At 37.2% G+C, this 15,714-nt stretch overlaps 1 protein-coding gene across 7 annotated transcripts in view; it reads left to right on the top strand.

Moving 5' to 3' along the window:
• LRRC7 (leucine rich repeat containing 7) overlaps window positions 1-15,714 on the top strand; it is a 595,712-nt gene that overhangs the window by 1,165 nt on the left and 578,833 nt on the right. The window lies entirely within an intron of this gene.

The raw sequence follows: 15,714 nt of genomic DNA, 5'->3' as shown, positions 1-15,714 counted from the left end.
CCCCCCCCCACCTGGATCCTGCATCTCCCTCTCAGAGTCATCAGGCATGCAGGACGCGTTTCAGATCCTATGTGGAAAGAAGGAGACCTGTTTCCTGTTCCTGGTAATCATGGCACCCTGGCTTCAGAGCAACTACATCTGCTAAGGAGCTAGCCAGTCCTGTGTGTAGAATCAAGAACTTGGGGCAGGCGGGGGCGGAGGGTTCCTGTAGAATGCCCTTTAAAATCAAATAGTGTGACTTCATAATAACGGAACCGTCTGCAAAATTGCTCCATTACACTACTTGTCCATCAGAGTCAAGTAAAAGATTCGCCTCCGCCCTCTCCTCTCTTGCCGTTTTTTTTTTCCTACCCACAAAGTCACAAAGGAGCAGGCTGGGCGAGATGGCACCGCGTGAGTTGGCGAAGGGAAGGGGTCACTTTCACAACTCCAGGGAATAGGTTTCAGAAAGGAACCATCTGCCACTCCCACGTCCATTTCAAAGTTTTCCTTCTAAAGGATTCAGGATTGGGGGAGGGGGGAGGGATCCGTGAGATACAAAGATCCTCTGGATTACTTTTCCCAACACGTTTTCAACCCATCCAGTAAGTAACTGGGTCAGCAAGAACGTTTGCGTACTTGTAGACGCTGAAAGGCGGCCCTCCAGGCGGATGGAAAGCAATTTGTTTGTGAGCAAATTTGAACCTGGGGAAAATTTCTAAGCACAATAGAGATTTTATAGCGTGGGCGAGAGGAACGCATTCCAGCGAAAGCAGGACACGTGATTCCTCCCAGCCTAGAGATACAGTATTAGGAACTCGATTTTCTTTGTTTCAGGCTGAGCCTGTGGAGGCTCAGGATTGGGCTTGCTGAAGTCCTCCTATAAGAAGATTAAATAATAAAGTTGCCTGGGGGCGAGAAATAGAGGGAAGAAAAGCACAGACTATTAAAGTAAAGGGCTTGAAACCTTGTTTCTCTTTCAATGTCACCAACCTTCCCCCACCCTAATCCAAATCCCAGGCAGGCCCTTACTTAAAAGGAGGTTTTCCTCTGGGAAAGACCATGGAAAAGTTCTTCAACCCCTACACACGTGGGTTCTCCAGAGCCTCAGATTCGCGACAGAATTCTGCCACCTCCCCAGTCCAAGTGTCACGCCTCCGGCCAAGCGTCATTAAGCTGACTTTCCAGGATGCTAAGGAAACCACGAGGTTCGCAAAAGGCAGATCCACTGAGACTGCCCCTCGGAAACCACTGACGATGGCTCTTGGGAAAACAATAAGGAAGAATCATAGACATGATTTTTATTTTTCCGTAAGAATAAAAAGTCTTAAGGGAGTTAATGTGTTCAAAATGGTGTTTGGTGATGGCCGATGTCTGCTCTGGACTCCTAAGGAGTTGTGGAAGGCTGTGAAATGCCCTGAGGTCTAATTAGCTGGCAGGTACCTAGAGATAGAACTCGTGCCAGTCATAATTAAAGTTCCCTGATCTGAAGATTTTTTTTATTTCGTATTTTTACCTTCGACATTTTATAAGCCATCTCAATGGGTTCAAGTTTTAAAACGTGGCATATTTCTGTCCTTTGCTGCATTGCATCATATTAGTATGCGGGTTTGTTAGGAAAAGCAGACTCAATTCCCATGGCATATTATGAGATGAGCTTTCTTTATGAGGTTTTTTTTAACTTGGTTGTTCAAGAAAAGACGTGTACTTACCATGGCAACGCCTACATTCTACATCACGTGTGCCTGCACATATGCAGCTTCAGAATTAGAAACAACTCTTTAAAGAAAAGCAAACCTGATCTAATTAGTCACCTTTTATTCAGAATTTTAGCTCTGCTCTAGGCTGACACTGAAATTTTCTTCATTTAAAACCTCTCCTTGCCTCTTTTCAAAGTCTTTAATTTTCCTGTTTTCTTTATAAAATAAGAACATAGCTTAAAATGTTTGCAGGTTCCTGTGCTTGTGTTTTCCTTGGACTTTTTAAGGAGGGTTTAAGTTAATATCATTATGAAATTTTACTATTTCTTCAAATCATTTAAGTGTTTTGTCCATATGGTGTTAATCCACATGAGGTATTTCTTAGCACTCTCTTATTTTTAGCTTATAATACATGGTGATAAATGATTTAAAAAAAACCTGATATATTTAATTGTGACTTAAAATGTCCATTCAGAGCATTCGAAAACTTAAAGATGAGTTACTTTTTAATTGAGGAATCACAGTAATAACTGTTAATACTGTATCTTGTTTTCTGGATGACTATGGCCTCAAAGAACAGATCACACATTTATGATAACTCAATTTGGTGTCTAAATTAACAGCAGACCCAAAGAGTATCAATTACTGATAATTATCTGAATTATTTCATATCATAATTATATTTTTTACTTATGAGTTGGCATGGACTAGATGGCAGTGAGGATTTTTTTACATGAGTCACTTTAATTTTTCTTCGAATTTACTTTGAGAACATATGCTCATTATTGAATCCAAAGATATTAACAGCCATACTATCTTTGAGGAGACATAGGTTGCCCTAGTGTCTCTGGTGGCTGTTTTATATAGAATCCCCCATTCTTTATTGGATTAAACTAGTCAATCTTGTGCGTTTTAAAGATAACTTTGGGGAAATTGCTATGTCAGCTCTGTGACACACAAAAAGACTTTTAATTTCTGTTGTCAATTGACCATTAAGTAATTCATTGCACCAAAGAAAGATATGTTGGAGATGGTTCTAGAATCTCTGAGAACCCTGAAGTTGTCACTTTAAATCTCTTTAATTTAGGTACTGGATCAATCTCCAATGGAAGGTTTGCAATAGCCAAGGATCAAAAAGTGAAACTTAATATTAGATTAGTAATTTGATTTTATACTGTAGAAATAATATTATATTCTGGGTAAGCACAAAACCAGAAAGGAGATGTAGATTGTACATCTCACCTAATGTTAAAACGATGAATTATTGAAAACTGAAGATTTTAAAATGACACTATTAATCAGCAACATTTTAAGGATTAGGACCTTGTGATATAATTAACCAAGCTCTGTGACTCAGGTCTCAAGTATTAAAAATATTATGATTTTGTAGCAATACTCTAGCAAATTATTCTTTGGCGATGAAAGAAGAGTACCATAAGAAACCTTGGGCACTTTCAAAAGTAAGCTGTGATTTTAGATCATATAAACCAGCCTCGTCCAATGCTGTCAGATAGAGGTAGCAACTGCTGGTTTATCATTCCAGTTCATAGTAAATAAGACAAAGTAGTACAAGAAAAGTGGCTTGGTCAATTTAGAAGAAGAGTGCAGCTAACTTTTTTATACAAATCAGGATATTTTTTATTCAAACTTGTCATTTAAATAATTGAATATTTCTATTTTCTTTCTTGGACTTATCAGGGAACTCTGTAAAGACCCAATAGTTTTCATCTTGGTTCTCTTGCCATACTGCTTAGAATTTATTACAATTATAATTACTTCCAGTTAAACATCTACTACCAGTCAAGTGCTTTCCTTTAAAACTATTCTGTAAGAAACATTGTTTGCAATAGCTTAAAGATTCAAGATTGAGGCTCAAAGACAAATGACATACATGCCACATAGAAGAAGGTTAGGGAATCAAGAAGTAAGCCAAGATTTTCCCATTGTGCTTTTTTGTCCATCCCGTTCTCTCTTTGTGGTAGGTGCAAACTGATGTTTGTTAAATCACTGAGATGTGTACAGCATAGAATTATTTAGTAATGAATATTTTAAAATTTGTATTTCAAATAAGCTTTTAAAGAATTATCTACATATTCATTAGCCATGCACTAAAATATTACTTTTTTACCCATCATTACATATTGGTATAAAAGATCCTGTTGCTTATCTTCTTGGCATAATTGGCTCACAACAGAAACATTGAGTAAGCTTTTTAGGGTCTGTCACACTTAGAAAATGCTCAGTAAAGCACTTTTTGGTTTACTAGTTATCATGCCCAATTTGAAACTATGGTGATGTTTTTGATAAATAACTCTCACGAGGTTTATTGTATATGCTATTTAAATTATTAGCCAAAATGGAAAAATTATAATGTGTGATCCAAAGACATATGACAAAGTATTAAGTACATTAAATAACCCAGAGGATATCCTGTATACTCACATTTGTGTTACTCATTCACTGTTCGATAGCAATTTACACTCTTTCGACATATACATTACTTAACCTTAACACACATGAAAGCATGACTAGCTCCTAGGAATGAAGCATTGAAAGTTATATTTAGGAGTAGCATGTATGGTGTAAATGTTGTAGCAACGATTGTTTAAAGGATTGGATTGTCTAAAGGATTCATTTATTCGTTTTTTAAATATATAATTTAATCAGTTTTGTCCTGGGATTTTTGCTCCACATGCGGTTTAGTAAGATTTTCAGCATATGTAACACCAGGAAAATGTTCTACTATGCCAAAGAGAGCATGATAACATTTTTTAAGAACAAAGGAACTGTATAATATATGTATGAATGAAGACATATACATATATATGAAAATAGATAGATAGATGTATATAGTGCACAGATGAAGGAAAAATAAACTTTGTCATAGCCAAGAGGTAAAATAGTTTGAGAAGAAGTGAGAAGCCATTGGTTTTAATAATAGGAAAAGGGAAGCTTATCTGAAGACAATGTAAGCATTCTTATAATATAATTACTATCAATTACATTATGGTGTTTTCAGAGGGAACAAGAGAAGTGATAGAGTGGCAAAGGGAACAAGAGGAAAAGACAGGAAAATTACTTGGAAAAATAGCTGTTTAACTTAAATCACTGAGGAGGAAAAAAACCCAGCTTTTTAATGCTATAACTATTCCATTGAGTGATAAAATTACTTTGGTATAATGGCAAAATGTTTTATGAATGGATGGCTGCATTATTGATTTATTGATAATGGAAGGAAAGGCAATAAGGTTCAAAATAATATAGTGCCTCAGATTTATAAAGATATTTATTACACTAAAAAGGTGAGTAATGGGAATCCACCTAAAAATGAACTAGCTTAATTTGAAGCATTAAAGTAACACAGGTAGTGTAACAAAAATCAATTAAAAAGTAAAAATAATTAGATTTCTTGAGTATTCGTTGTTTAAGTGTCCTGCATTTAATGTATTCATAATAGAAGTTTCTACCACCTGTTGTTGACTCCAGATTTATGGGATGGGGCTCACTTTCAGTGACTGAAACACTGAGCCATCCCATGATGGGTTGGGGCCCAACCTTTTTGGTCTATGGGATTCCCATGCATTGATTTGCTGAAGAAATTTACCAAGCCTTTTTTTTCTAGTCCTTCTTAGTCTGAAAGTTCGCCCTAAAACCTTTTTAGCATCACAGTAATGCACCTGCGTGGAAGGTGGGAGACTTGTACTACTGAACCACTCTTGTTTTTACCACTAGAAGATAAAATGGAGTAGTATGGATGGAGATGTACTTTGGGCCTTATTGAATATTTGCCATTTAAAGTCCTGTTTTATTCTGAATCAGTGTCATTTAAGACATGGAAAATTTGCTTCCCTTTTCCAGTGTGATTAATTTTTAAAGACAATTATAAAAGCACTGTAATTAAATCAAGTATCTATTTAAACTTCACATGTGTGTTAAATATCGTCAATGTCCTTAGAGTAGCTATTGTCAAACGTTGGTCAGAACACATACCTATGTACAAACACACAGAGCTGTGATTGTTCTAGTCACAATAAACACGCACAGTTGGAATCATTCTGTTTAATGATTCACAGAGGCACAGCTACAAGCATGACATTTCACTAGTTCATAACACTGCAGAGCTAGAAAAGACTTCAGAGAGTCTTGTTTTACCAAAGAAGAAACTGAGGCCCAGCTAAGTCTGCTTTCTGTCTCAAGGTCACACATCTGTTAGTGGGAGAAACAGGAGCAGACCCAGATCTGTTATCTGCTAAGCTATCTTTGTTAAAACCACATGATAGGAAGTATTGGAGCCCTCTATAGAGGTGGATAATAAAAAAGGGGGAGGAAACTAAACCTAATACATTCAATTAATCTGCATAGTCAATATGGATGACCCTAACCAACATGCATTTATTTTTCATCTCACTTATGGCCTGAATTTTGAACTGAACTTCTATTTGGCTGACATTTGCTTTATCTTTCCATTTTGATTTGGCATTCTAGGCAGATCCTAATGCTATGAATTTAACGTCTATTAAATATTTTATGTAAAAGGCTGTCTTTTTAAAAGAAATATGGACTAGAATTAATTTTCATTAATGGTGGACATTCTAAATTTAGATACTGTATCTTTTTATCAAAGAGCCAAATATTTTTGTAAATTATTGATTGCTAAGTACATGTTAGCTAAGTGAACTTTGAATGCTAGAGATGTGTTAAATTCATTTCAAGTAAATAAACTGTCTTATGGGGTTGATAATTTAATTAATAATCAATTAATCCATTTAAAGCAAAATTAAGGATAATTTGGAGCCACATCAAGCCTTTCATAAATATTGCTTTAAAATTAATTCAGAAAATATTTGAAGCCAGAAAATAAAACATGGTATGGTGGGATTTTGGGAAACAAATCATTTTTGCAATATCTATTTTTTGCATTACAAAGTTTTATTTCAAAGAGTTCTTTTAAATAATAAGTTTCTTCTTACTGCTATATATCTATTTTAAAACATGTTTGAAATAACTGTTTCTCATTTAATAATCTTCTGGAGATAAATTCTGATTTTGGTCTATGGGATAATTGTGGCTAGTAGGAATCTTAAGGCAAAGCTTATTTAAAACTTATTGTCAAAACACATTATAACACTTAGGAAATGCTTTTAAATTTATGATGAAAATCTCTTAAAATTTAGATTTATTGTATCAGCAATGAGGTACAGGATGTTTGAAAACAAAAAACAATATATATCATATTAAGTAAAATAAGATATACCTATATAGTCACATCAAGTAATTCTCTTGGAAATGCGAATTATACCTTCTTAGTACAACAATAATGTTGGAAATTGAAGAAAAACCATGACTAAATTAGTGCATTATATATCAGCACATTAGCTATGCTTTTCATTTGTAAAATGGCTCTTATTCGTTCCAGCTTTCAGTGCACTGCTCTGCGACTCGTGGGTGTGCTAGAACGGAACATAGTTTTGTATCTGTGAATATAATCCCACACACCGTTTTACATGACAAAATCCGAATGTCCTAAGACTAAGTGCTAAATATGAAGACAAGATGCCAGCCTCTATCAGTCCAGGGTTAAATTGCCGTCACAACATTTGCTATAGCTTTAAAATTATCACGGAGTGAGCTCTTCTTTAGACCTGCATTACGAAGAAAAGCTGTGTTTTGTGTGTTTATTTTTTTGTTTGTGTTCTTGCTTTCTTCCTGACTTAACTAAGATTTACTTCAGGCAGACAAAAATTAAGCCACTGGACCCCAAAAGTAGGTAACTATTAGTAACAGTATACGGATTAACAGAATCACATTCTATCTTACATTCGGTGTGTGCTCATTTTTGAAAAATACCTGATATTGGAAGAATCAGGAAAATGGCAGGTAGTCTAAAATGCACTAATGGATAAAAAAAGCAGACCTAAGTTTACAGAGGGCTTTTTTAAAGTCTGCTTTTAAATATAAATGAATGTATGCCAACTTCTTTGACTCAGGAACACTCTATTGGTATCCTACCCCAACAACAACAACTAAAATTTTTTAATTACATGAAATCTTACTGCTTTCACTAAAAGTACAGATGATTTCTTCCTGAAATTAAAAAAGTGGTCTCTTTTTTGTCATAACTATATAAAGTAAAAGCATTTAAACAATTTTTAAAATATACTTGCTGAGCAGTCAAGCAGTGAAGGTTTTATCTTCTTTTCCACAATTTAAGAATTAGAGTGAACTCATTCCCTTCACACAGGGCAATGGTAGCTGCTAACTAACTAACCTCTCCGTCTCTTTGCAGTCAGCCATAGGCATGGAGCTTCCACTCCTTTGGAGTCTGCATCCGACTAGCCTGTCCCAAAGTTCCTGGATACAGCTCTCTTTCTTATATGTGAAGTTGTTCATATTTTAAGAAAGAAACGTATCCTCTGCTTCTTTCTACCCTTTCATGGTAGAGTTTCCTGTTATGATCACATGTGAAGAAACGAATACAGGCAAAAATAACACTATTTGAATCATGAAAATATGGAAAATGCTCATACATTTCATATAATATTTTGATAATAATGATGATGATGGATAAAGTAACATTTTTAGCATAGAGCATCTCCAAGCATTAACACTGAAAATTAAGGTAACAATAACTCTAGGATATTACTCAGAGTGTTTTTCACTCTCCCATTCTAGATAAATCAGCTGAGAAATTTTCCCTTCAGCTAGGGTGTTTAGCTGGATGAAAAATATATTAAGTATATGAATATAGATTTGTGAAAGAGTGTTCCCTCCGTCTACTATTTTTAATTGAGCAAAACTCTGACTTGTGTGCTATCCCCTAAAGGTCACTTTAAGTTGGGTTTTTGTTTGTTTTTCAAATTTCACTATTTGGATAATTCATTCTTCACTATGCCGTTTAAGTAATTATTTGCTTAAGTGACTTCCTCCATCACTAGAATATAAGGTAAATTTGAGTTTTATCCCAGTCAAGATAATAGTTTATGGCCTAGAGAAAAGAAAATGCTTATTGGATATGAGGATAAGTAAAAAAAAGTATTTCTAAAAAAAGGGTAAAAACCTTTGTGAACCCCCAAAAATCAAAATGAATTCTTTACATAGCCCCTACCTAGGTCTAAACACCTCTGAAGGTGGTGCTCCCAAACCACTAATCCTTCCTTTTGTACCTTTGTGACCATATAACAGAACTGTATCATCAAGTCCCTCTTTAAAGTTGGGCATGGCGATAACATTTCTCTGGGCCAATGCACTAGCGCTTGCCTGAGGAGCAGAAGTACTTATAAACTAGGGAGCAGTGTGCTTCTCCCTGATGTAGCAATGGTAGACGCAGGTCTGATGGTGGGTCCTCTATCAGCCGGGCTCCTGCAGAATGATAATAAAATACAGGGACTCCATCACACATGCATTGAACATGTAGAGGAGGAGAACATAAACTGCTTCTATGCTAATGGGTATATTGGGGGGATTGTTTCTCATGGCAAAAAGGAAAAAAAAAAAGGAAGAAGTTGCCTTTGAGTTCATTCTCACTCAGGGTGGTCCCACCTTTCTTTTCTCTCATATTCCTTAAGGTTAAGAAAAAATGAAGTTCTAGTGTAAGTAGAATTCTGGTGCCCAAGTTTTTAAATAATAACAGACATGCTATATGAATGTGCCACTAATAGAAGATGTCATATAAAAATACATTTTACGAATAGTCAAAGTTTCAAACATGAAAAACTGTCACTTAAAAGATAGAAACGTTGACTTATTTAAAATAAAATACAGGTGTAACTTCTTTGACTTTGTCCATTTGCATGTATTAAAACAACTAAACCTCTAACAACTACGCAAGTGTTCTTATAAACTCAGGAATGATGCCTCTGGTTTGCCAGTCAAGGAAACTTGGATGATACATATTTTCCCATTCCTTAGAAATTTCCCAGTCCTTTAGACTACTTTTATAATAGTCCAAATAAGCTATAACTTTTTCTAGACGTAATGAACTTCACTCCAGTTCATGCCGAATCTCATTCATTCTAATGATTACTTGACCTCATGTTGTAGGACTTGTGTGTGCTGGAGTGAAATTTCTTTATACGGCTCTTCTACCCAAGTCGTCATCACTCCCACCAAGTGATTGGGTGTGGAGGGGGCTGGTGAGGTACCATCGAGTCGGTCCTGACTCATAGTGATGCCATGTACAGCAGAATAAAACACTGCCCGGTTCTGCGACAGCCTCACAGTTGTTTTTAGGTTTGAGCCCAGTGTTGCAGCCACTATGTAAACCCATCTCATCAAAGGCCTTCCCCTTTTTCTCTGACCCCCGCCCCACTTTAATAAGCATGATGTCCTTCTCCAGGACTGGTCTCTGATCAGATGTCCAAAGGACATAAAACGAAGTCTCGCCATCCTGTGGTTCTCCCAAAACACATCAGTTTGTTCTCTTGACAGTCGGTAGTGTTTTCAAGATTTTTTGCTACACTATAGTTCAAATGCATCATATTTTTCTTTGGTCTTCCCTAGTCAATGTTCAATGTTCGCATGTATACGAGGTGACTGAAAGTACCATGAACTGGTCCAGACTCACCTTAGTGTTCCAAGTAATATCCTTTCTTTTCCACACTTTAAAGGGGTCTTGTGCAGAAGAGTAAGCCACTGGAATGTGTTGCTTACTCTCTTGACTGCATCTTCCATGAACACTGATTGTGACTCCCAGCAAAATGAAATCCTTCACAAAGTTAATGTGTTCTCCATTTACCATGATATCTGACACACACCTTTCTTGATTTTAAACTATGCAGTCTTCTATTGTTCTGTTCACGCAACTGCCTCTTGGTCCCTATACAGGTTCCTCATGAGCACAATGGAGTGTCTGGGAATTCCCATTCTTCTCAAGGATATCCATAATGAGACTATGCAAATAGAATGTTTATAACTCTAAGAGAGAGAATTGGTTAGTTTTTATTACCACTCTTCTGGCTATGGGAGGGGTCCACCATCTGTGATGAGCCATCTTTGATGCAGCGGTGGAGAAGAGAGGAAGAAACCCCAAGGACAGTGGAAGAGGATGTTCAAGTTCTCTGAAGTGAAGGAGCCAGCGCAGATCAGGTGCATCGAGATACTTTGGCACAGAGACTCAGGTGCAGCACCCAGTAAATGGGGTACCTTCTCCTCCTGTGAACGGAGATCATGGAACTGTGGAACAAAGAGAGCAATAGACAGGCTGCCTTTCTGGCCCAATAAGGCAAAAGGATAAGGGACCATATGGCTGAGAGGTTGAGAACCTGGGAGAGACTTGGCTGCTGACTGAGGAGACCAATGACAGCATCCTTACCATTTGCTGATCCTGACTTGAAGTGGTCATCTATTAATTTCCCTGATCAGCCCCCTTCATTGTGAATATTGTCTGTGAGTTCTGTGTGGCCATGGCAACAAATTTTTGAACCCAGTGTATATGCAGAATGGCTTAGGAGGAAAAATTGGTGTCAGCATAAATAAAGAAGGATGGACCATGGAGACTTACTGATCCCTGCCTCGTGGCAATAGGAGGAGGTCGGCTGTGGCCCTCCCTTGTTGTTTATTGCTCTGTGCTGGGCAAGATTGAGTATAAATGTGGCCCCCGATTTAGAATAAATATATTACCGCTTTATGGAATAGATCAGCCTTAACCACTTAATCATTCCAGGGGCTATAAGTTATGATAAGAAATAAGGAGGAAAATATGAGGGTCCCGAGAGTGAATGTAACAAGGGACTAAGAAGGAGAGAGATTCCCTGGTCAGAAAACATGAACATAAAACCTTTAAGGTATTTAGACTCAGCAAAGAGGGCAAGTTAATTCCAAAGTCTGCTATGAATTCCACAATTTCTGCTGATGTGCCTCTGGCTAGACGAACTCTCGGTGTTCCAGTAGAAGTCAAATGTACTAACTACTTGCGCCACCAGGAAGAGATGTTTATAATACTTTGGGCAAGATATTAAGGTAGTTTGTAGTAGGGTTTGGATATGAAACAGCAAGAAACAGCCCTGCAATATGCTTTGTAGAAGATATGAAGTTCACTGCTGAAATGATTGTAGGAGGAAGTTAGTGAGAGGAAGTGTTGCACCAAGGATGACTCCCAGATTTCTGGCATGAGCAACTGGAAACTTTGGGGGAACAAATTATTAAATGGGGACCCCGAGAAGGGGGAGCCAGTCTATTCAAGTGTACCTAGAGATTGACACTAATATGAAGAAAATTCAACACAAGATTGACACAAAACATGAACTTATAAAATTAAACATTTGCCCTGTGTAAGATTACTGAAGACACATGGATTAATTTTGAACAATTGAAAATAATTAAATCCTCTTTTAAAGAAAAATATGTTTTCAAATAAGTTAAAATTGTGTCTGCATTAAAGGGACTCATTCTGTATTGCTATCTTGGTTTTCCTTTCATTATTTTTTGTCATGGAAAGAAAATATGAAGGCACATGCACTCTTTGGAATACTAACTTCTTCCATCACTTTTCATTATGCTTTACAGTGTTAAAGGAACATTCCAGTTATTTATTTTTTAATTCATGGTTAGCTGAAATGAGCAGAAGGATGTTAGCTGCTGATGGAGTTTGTTTCAATCACTTTCTAGCTTTTAAAAAACCTGTCACTACTCTGGAAACCATATGTGCATTTCTCTGGACAAGACACGTTTCCAAATTGTCACCTACGTACAGGTCCCTTGCTTAGGTACCTTGAGTATCAGTTAAGATATTATAGACAGCTACCCAGAGGAGACCATAAGCCCCAAATGCATTGCCAGCCAGTCAATTCGGACTCATCGTAACCTTCTGCAGGATTTCTAAGGCTGTACGTCTTTAGAGGAGCAGGATAACTTCGCCTTTCCTCTGAGGAGGTGCTAGGGGGGTTTGAACCAGGGACCTTGAGATTAGCAGTCCAGGGGTTACCACCAATGCACATACTTAAGTTTAAAATGGATCTTGCATTTATGTACATGTTATGTATGCATTAGTTAGGAATGTTAGGAATGTATTCCTCTGCAAGTGGCAAAGAATCAACAGCTTAGATGGGAAGAGGGACTTTCTTTGTTGGCAACGGTAACTGACAATCCCAAACCTGACAATCCCAAACTGTCTCAGTGGTTTACAGCCATGTTCACTGTCTTCACTCCTATATCCATTCTGAAGGAGAAACTTTATCTAGGGTAAGCTATTCTTCTGGTAGAAGGGAAGTGCATGAGGTCAAACTAACCCACTGAAATTCAATGACAACCTCTGCCTAGACATTCTATCTTTTATGACCATTCATCAAGTCCTCTAACCAAAGCCTGACAGCCGCACCAAGGAAGTGCACTGCACCTCCAGGGATGTGTTGCAAAGGAGCCACTAGTTAAGCCTCCAAAGTGGTGTGTTAACCCAGTCATGCCTTTAGGCATTCAGCCTTTTCAAATCGCTATCTCCCTTTCGGGTAGTACTTTGTGCTTTGCAAGATGATTTTCTTACATTACCAGAAGTGCCATCAACTGGACTGACACCAGAGTCATAGAAGCAGTGCTGTGAAGATCTATCTCCGGGGTCTCTTTCCTGGCTTTTTGAGACCTGGCCACCAAGTAGATGTGCTCAATGCAGGTGTGTTGAAGAATATAATTTGATGTGTTTATTCTTTGATTTTTAAAAATTCCTAAAATAAATTACCCTTGCTCTGCCCTGCTAAGGAGCCCTGGTGGTACAATGACTACGAGTTCGGCTGCTAATCCAAAGGCTGCTTAATGAGAGGAAGATATGGCCCTGTGCATCCTTTAGGAGCATGGTCCTGCCAACCCATGGGGGGGTGGGCGGTCCACTCTATCTCATAGAGCTGCAATGAGTCCACATTGACCTGACGGAAGGCATTGAGTTTAGTTTTGAGTATGTTTTGCTATTTCCTTAGGTTATGGGACCTTTGGGAAAACTAATATCCACTTTGAAAATTGGATCTACTTTAGTGGCAACACATGGTTTTGTTTTTATTTTTTGGCTTTAAGAAAGAGAATTTATCCTTTCAACGTTGTCATGAAAAAAATTTATTTTATAAAAATTGGGGGGATTTGGAGAGTGATTAAGGTTTTAGGAATGGATACCACTTAGCGCTTCTATCAGTTTACAAAGCTATAACCAGGAATTTCCTCTAATGTTGAAAAGGTTCTAGATTTTATACAAGTCTGCTATATTCAATCCTTTGCATTCTTATCCCACTTTAATTCATAAACTATATTTTTACTAAGACATTTTAGTGTTTCATTTTGTTTTGTTATCAGAAGAAATCATTAAAAATGAGAATATTTATAATTAAAATAAATTCTTCAGAAATGAATAGGACATTTAACACTTATAGTTCATTAGCTGCTCTTTTGAAACAATTTGAATTCCTACTGTAAAGGTAACACAACCACCACTACATTAGTGGTTTTCAAGCATTTTTATAACTTCATTCTCTTAAGGAAAACATTTCAATGACTCCCAATTCACAAAACAAAGACAGATAAGACTGTTGTGTTTGGAAATGGCGATATTTTGCATTTAAGGATTATCATGTGGAAGTATAATTTCTGATTTTCTATTTTAACAAAAATATGTAACTCCTAATTGGTGGAATGCTACACAAACATGAGCCTTAATTTCAGTTATGGGTTATAAATACTTTTGGGGTTGAGCGAAGTCATTTGAATTGTCTCATGAGTGAAACAGGGTCGCATTACAGTAGCAGTGTGGTTGTTCTTCACTTGACAGAGGATGAAATGATCCTCACAAAGATTCCCAGAGGGTCTCCCTTTATCACACCCACTATCAATATGTATGGCAGGCCTCTGCAAGGCAGAAAGGCATTGGGAACGCCAGCTCTTTCTCTGCATGAATATCTTCTGTGCAGAGTTAAATATTCAAAATGGCAGAGAAGATACCTTTCAAGTGTCATTTGAGGCAGATGCAAAGAGTTACTCAGCTTTCTCAACATGGCCATTAAGATGGCTTTGTTTTTTGTTCTTGTTAGGGTTTGGGGTCATGCTTGCTTCACCTTAAATGTCCTTTGGACACTGGTTATGGTGTTTGATAAAGAGGTCACCAGGCTGAGCAACAAAAAGGAACGCTTCACAGGCAAAAGTGGAAACTGATTGCTTTTGTTTTTTCACAAACTCACTTCTTGGTCACCTCATAAAACAGAAACATGTAATGATTTTTAGGGGGTCTTGCATTTTAGAAGACAAGGGATTCCTATTTCTTCTTATCCAAGGCAGACTATATTTTATTTCTATTTACCACTCTAGCCTTTAAATTATTGCTTTAATCAAGTATTTCTCCTAATTGTATTCTCTTAGCTTTGGCAGATGACATGTGCATTTGGCTTAGAGCAAAATAAACAATAGGCTTTAATTTTTTTTAATTACTTTGTAGCTTAAAATATTATTTTAACTCTCCAAATCACAATTTTCTCACCTTTGAAATGGTCATAATATTACATGCAAGAACAGAATGAAGCACAGCAGGGTCCTGTTTGTTTCTTACAAATGTTGCTGTGTGTGAGCTCCTTTTTGAGGCATTAGAACAAGACCTCTCACTGAGGGCCTTTTCATTCTTAGCTAATACTCCACCAAGCACGATGGCCTTCCGCAGGGCCTGTGGCCCCTGGATAACGTGTTTGAAGCAGGTAAGATGTAGTTTGCCCCTGGATAACGTGTTTGAAGCAGGTAAGATGTAGTTTGCCATCCTTGTTTTCAGGAGCCTCCTGGCTGATGTCTTCCAAGACAGATATTTTTGTTCTTCTAGACTTGCAATCTATATTCGATACCATTTCCCAACCCATAATTAAAATATTTTAATGCTTCTTTTGTCTTCCTTATTCATTTTCCAGTTTTTGCATGCATAAAAGGCTGTTAAAAGATACCGTGGCTTGGATCAGACACTCATTCATCTTCAAAGAGACATATTTTAATAGGTATTTTGCAGCAGATTTGCCCAATGTAATATATCTTTTAATTCCTTGACTGCAGATTCCATGGGCATTAATTGTGGATTCAAGGCAAATGC

Source organism: Echinops telfairi, unplaced genomic scaffold (assembly GCF_000313985.2).
Source record: "Echinops telfairi isolate 266 unplaced genomic scaffold, ASM31398v2 ScPeMD7_443;HRSCAF=831, whole genome shotgun sequence".
In the NCBI taxonomy this organism is placed as follows: Eukaryota; Metazoa; Chordata; class Mammalia; order Afrosoricida; family Tenrecidae; genus Echinops; species Echinops telfairi.
The sequence above is the reverse complement of the archived record's forward strand: the minus strand, read 5'-3'. Positions and strand labels throughout refer to the sequence as shown.